At 52.8% G+C, this 5,919-nt stretch overlaps 1 pseudogene; it reads left to right on the top strand.

Annotated features, from left to right (window-relative positions):
- The first annotated feature begins 4,826 nt into the window (after positions 1–4,826).
- LOC144249061 (nanos homolog 1-like) lies at positions 4,827–5,684 on the top strand (annotated as a pseudogene).
- The last annotated feature ends 235 nt before the right edge of the window (positions 5,685–5,919 follow it).

The raw sequence follows: 5,919 nt of genomic DNA, 5'->3' as shown, positions 1-5,919 counted from the left end.
CCCCTGGGGAAGGCTGCTCTGAGCTCTGGGTGGTGATTCTGGACTGGAGGGTGAGGAGCAGGGGTGGAGGGTACAGGTGTGAGCCCCGCAGGAGGGCCACCCCAGTTTGTGCGGCTCCATCTTTCCTGGGTTTGTTATTTGTGCATGTCTCACCCTGACCTCCTCTGCTACAGCTGTGGCTTTCTGCTTGTGAGTGAGGAGGGGTGCCTTAGAGATGATGGACCCACCTGATCCGTCAAGTGGGGGTGAAAGGCTCAGCATGAAACAGGGTGACGCAAATGAGTCGATTCTTCAACAGGCAGAGTCCTGAGTGGAGACCATCATCAGAAGGCCAGGGTGACCTTGGGCTTAGGCCAATTTGTCTTCTCCTACCTTGACATCACTCCTCAGAACTAACTGCTTGATCTTTGCTTAGGCTCCTGAAGACCCCCCTGGAGACCCTCTCAATAACCGGCTGCCTACTCTCAGATCCAGACTGGAATGATCTGTCAGGGTCTCCAAACCTCGACCAACTAATACACCTGACGCTGTGGGGCAGCAAATTGACGAGTTTCAGTCCTGAGCCACTTGTAATTCTGCTAGAGAATGCTGCAGCCACCCTTGAGACCCTAAACTTGCAGGACTGTGGGATCACCAACTCCCAGCTCCAGGCCATCCTACCTGTCCTGAGCTGCTGCTCCCAGCTCAGGGTCTTGAGCTTCAATGGGAATGACATCTCCATGTCAGTCCTGAGCAATCTGCTGCTTCACACTTCCAGGCTGACCCTGTTGAGCCTAGAGAAGTATCCTGCCCCTCTGGAGAGCTATGATGCCCAGGGTGCCATCCACCCAGGGAGACTTTTCCAACTCATCGATGAGCTGATGGAGATACTGAGGGATGTGAGAGAGCCAAAGAACGTCCTTTTCTATACTAAACCCTGCCATAGATGTGGCAACTGGTTTATCTATAACCTGCCCTCCAGTCCATGTCACTGTTGGCTGCCTGCCTAGTGGGATGCATATATGAGAAATGTTCTCCTGTGCACTTGAAAATAAAGGTAAGACACCAGTGTCTCTCCAAGGGGAACTAGAAACAGGATACCAGGGCACTGCTTAACATGAGTAGGTACAGAAAAGCTGATGCAGGAGGCCTGGGTCACAGAGGCTTGGTTCCCATTGGGAGACTTGGAACCGATGGGGACATGTGTCTTAGGAGTCAGAAACAGGAATCTGAATTTCTGGAAGTACATTTGTGCTGAGAGGTACACAGGGCATGACCCCTGCATGGATGGTTGCAAATGAGTGACTTGCAAATGAGCCACTTGGGGAACTTGTGGCAGATCCTCTGCTGTCCTCCAGGGGTTTCACCTTAAAGGTCAGGAAGCTAACCCAGTGGCTGACCAGTGCTGATCAGTGACACTGGAGCCGAGGACCTCATGGCATCACAATAGTGCAGGGCCATTCTGAGTATACCCTCCATTCTTTACTTCTCTCTGGGTGACATTCGTTCTGATGCATGTGGCTGTTCGATGGGGTAATGCGCCTGTGGTTGCCCACGGAACTGAGAACACTAACCTGCTCTCCAAAGGAGTTTATCTGAGAAGACTTCCATCTGAGTTATTCAGGTCATAGTGGACCACAGCTGTATCCCCAAGGGCTGAGGTTCAGGGAAAAATAGTCTGAGTCTTCGTGTGTGTGTGTGTGTGTGTGTGTGTGTGTGTGTCTGTGTGTGTGTTGGGGATTGAACCCAAGGGTGCCCTACTACTGTAGAGAACTTCATAGAATACAACTTTAAATCCTTGTACAATTTAACAACTCATCCGTCAAGAAACCTAAAGCGAGGTTGGACATGTACCCAACAGTTAGGTGCAATAGATAAAATTATAAATCCAAGATTTCCTGCAATTCCAAACCCCAGCACCTATCATCTAATGGGCCTGCAGACTCCAAATGGTTCATAGCAGACACGTTCACTCTGCTGTCTCTGGTACCCAGGTGATAAGCAGAGCCAACACTGTTGCCTTCTGAAAAATCAGCAATAAACCCAGACTGGGAATCTACATGTGTGCCCTGAAACCCCACATCACCCCTCTCAGGCATCACGCCAAGACCTCTCAACAATATAATGTCCTAGAAATGCCTCTCACTCAATTTGCAAATGATTTGTTTTATGGTCTCCTACCGCACAGGATTCTAAAATAGTTTTTCTTCACCTTTAACAGTAGGTGGCAAATGAGAGCCATAAGACCTCCTTGGATAAAGTTGAGTTCTCTAAAGAAGAAATCCATTATGCCTGGAGCAGTGCCACATGCTTGTAATCCCAGAGCTCAGGAGGCTGAGGCAGAGGGATAGCAGGTTCAAAGCCAGTCTCAGCAAAAAGTGAGGCACTAAGCAACTCAGTGAGACCCTGTCTCTAAATAAAATACAAAATAAGGCTGGGGATGTGGCTCAGTGGTCCAGTACCCCTGAGTGAAATCCCAATACCCCCCCCCAAAAAAAAACACAAAGAAATAAAGAAAAAACTCTATTACTTAGGTTATGCTGTGATTATGCAGGAAATTTCCCTCTTACCTGAAGAAGAAAAGACATCCCAGGTCTCCCTAAACCCAGAACTGAGATAATTAAGAGGTTTCCCTTCCATCTCTAAGATTCAAATCCTCTATGATATTGTAACCCAGCTTTTATAATTTCTCTCTAAAAGTTTTTTTCAGTACTTGGGATGGAACCCTGAGGCTCTCTACCACTGAAATACACCTCAGTCCTTTTAATAATTTTATTTTGAGGTAGGGTCAATTGCCTGAGCTGCTGGACACAATGGCACAGAACTAAAAGCCCAGCAACTCAGGAGGCTGAGGCAAGAGGATCATAAGTTCAAGGCCAGCTGCAACAATTTAGGGAGACCCTGCCTCAAAAAATAAAAAGGGCTGGGAATGTGACTCAGTGGTAGTGCACCCCTGGGTTCCATCCCCAGCACCATAAATAAACAAATAAACTGTACTTGCTATACCCAGGCCACTGGTGATGTCAGAGAAGGAGATGCTGGAGAGTGACCGAGTGACCTCAGGGTCTGGTCCCCTGTTTAGTCCTGAAGAATGGACTCATCACCACCCACACAAAAGCAGAGGGCTAAACAGGGGTCTGTGGTCTGGGAAGCAGAACTCTTCTGGGAAGCCAGGTGGTGGGGAGAGGAGCTAGTGAGGTGGGTGTGAGGTTCCTTCCCTGGGAGGCATGTCCAGCAAAGATGGGGAGAAGCAGGGTAGAGGGGAGGGTGCTGAAGGAGGGAAGTCTCCACACCTGCACCTTGTAACAGGGAAGCTCTGTGCTCTCCAGCAGGGAGCAGAGAGCCACCTCCAATGCCCCCCCTGGGGAAGGCTGCTCTGAGCATCATGTGGTGATTTGAACTTGAGGGTGAGGAGCAGGGATGGAGGCCTTGCAGATGGTGGACCTACCTGGTGTAAGGCTTACCCTGAAATGGGTGATGTGAATGAGCAGATTCTGCAACAGGCAGAATCCTGGGTGTTGACCATCATCAGGGGTCAGGGTGACCTTGGGCTTGGGCCAGTTTGTCTTCTCCCACCTTGTCTTTGCTCCTCAGAACTAACTGCCTGGTGTCTCCTTAAGCAACATTCCCACCAGACCCTCTCAATTACTAACTCACTGTACTTAGAATCAGAGTTGAAGCATCTGTCCCTGGGCCTGGATATCAGTCAGCTGAATCACATGGATCTTTGTGGCATCAAAATTTAAAGCCAGGTGTGGTGGCGAACACCTCTACTCCTAGTGGCTCACAAGGCTGTGGTAGGAGGATCAGAAGTTCCAAACTAGCCCCAGTGACTTAGATCCTCAACAACTTGGCAAGACCCTGTCTCAAAATAAAAAAGGAAGTGGACTGGGGATGTAGGTCTGTGTTAGAGCACCCCTGGGTTCAATTCCCAGTCCCCCTTCCTCCAAAAGTTGTCCAGGTTAAGTCTTGTGCCCCTCCAAGTTCTGCTACAGAAAGTCGTAGCTACTCTGCAGACCTTGGAATTGCAGACTGTGAGGTCATGGACTCACAGCTCCATGCCACCTCCCTTCCCTGAGCCACTGCTCCCAGCTCACCATGTTCAGGTTCTATGGCGCCTCCCCAGGTCAGTCCTGGAGAACCACCTGCTGCACTGTGCCAGGCTGAGCCGGTTAAGCCTAGAGCGTGTGCCCCGCCCCTCTGGAGACCAATCAGTGTCCTACTCTCCACGTTGGTGGTTTGTCCAGCTTCGCGTTAAGCTGATGGGGATACTGAGGGACATTAGGACTCCCCTGAACATCTGGATCTGTGCCCCCTCCTGTGCTTACTGGGTAGACAGGTGCCCTTTAACCTGGTGCAACTGGATGTTTCATGGCCCATGTCCCTGTCAGGAAGCAGCTGTGCTGGTACTATGTGCCTTCCCAGTCAGATGCATAGGAAAAGCTTTCCTCTGGGCACTTAGAGATGAAACTTAGCATGTAGCTGCAAATTCAGAGGACACAGAACCCTGGCTTCAGGGTAGCTGGGAAAAGACTGAGGTGAAGGATTCCCTGCTTCCTGGGGTGGGAATAGAATTTGGCCTTCCTGCTGGCTAAGTGAACATACTACCCCTGAGCTGCATTCACAGCCTCAATAAGTTAGCCAGGCCCTCAGCAACTTAGTGAGAACCTGTCTGAAAATGAAAAAAATTGAGGGCTAGGGATGTGGCTCAGTGGTAGAGCACCCCTGAGTTTCATCCCTAGTATCAAAAATTTGTTTAAGCGGCTGGCCGACGGGCAGGCTTGGCGTGTCCCTTCCATCTGGCTGGCGGGGGAGGCGGTGTGAAGCCCGCAGCCCGCCGCCAGCCCATGGAGGCTTTTTCCTGGACGCCCCGCTAGCCCCGCAGTGGCCGCGCCCCCGCGCCCGTGGAGGTAGTGCCCAGTGCCCGCTACGTGAGTGCCCAGGGTCAGGCGCACCCGCAGCCCTTCAGCTGGTGGAACGACTACCTGGGGCTCGCTACGCTCATCACCAAGGCGGTGGATGGCGAACCGCGCTTCCTGCAGCGCCCATGGCGAGAATGGCGGTAGCGGCTCTCCGCCCTCTTCGTCGTCCTGGTCCTGTTGCTTCCCCCACACGGGGACCGGGCCCGGGCGCTGGGGCCAGCCAACTACTACTAGGACGATGAAGACGACGACAACGAGGAGCCGGGTCCGGGGCCTCTTCCTGGGGGGCTCGCTGGAGCTATCCGCGCTGGAGCTATGCGCATGCCCCGCCGAAAATGGTCTGCTGGAGGAGCGCTTCACAGAGCTGATCCCGTTCGCAGGTTGCGCAGCCACGGTGCTGCTGGGCTGCGTGCCCGCCGACGCCACCACCCTCGAGGTGACGCCGCGAGAGGAGCGGGCCCCGGCGTGGGCGGCTGAGCCCCGACTGGAAGCTACCTCGGGGATGGCCACTGCCCGGCTGCTCAAACCCGAGCTGCAGGTGTGCGTGTTCTGCTGGAACAACAAGGAGGCGGTGGCTCTCTACACCACCCACATCCTGAAGGGCCCCGACGGGAGAGTGTTGTGCCCGGTTCTGCGTCGCTACACGTGCCCCCGTATGGCGCCAGCGGCGACAATGCGCACACCATCAAGTATTGTCCACTCTCCAAAGTGCCAGCACCGACAGCTGGGCGTCCGCCGCCACGTGGCGCTAGGGACAATCTGCCAGGCAGGAAGCTGCGCTGAGGGCTCTGCATCCAGTCTGATGGCACCTGACGCTACTGCATTCGCTGCCTGCCCTCCATTTTGTTCTGCGAAAGATCTTTCCCTGTTTATTGGGGAGATGCGGAGCTGTCAGCACAGGCTCAACCTGGAACATCATGAAATCGGCTGTGCAGAGTACTTCTGTCAAGCAGATTGAGACTAGACGCTGATTTTTTTTTTCTTTTTTTTGGAGGGGGATGGATGAGGGGGACTGTGT

This window comes from Urocitellus parryii, chromosome 11, assembly GCF_045843805.1.
Source record: "Urocitellus parryii isolate mUroPar1 chromosome 11, mUroPar1.hap1, whole genome shotgun sequence".
Taxonomy (NCBI): Eukaryota; Metazoa; Chordata; class Mammalia; order Rodentia; family Sciuridae; genus Urocitellus; species Urocitellus parryii.
This window is presented reverse-complemented; position numbering and strand designations above follow the sequence as displayed.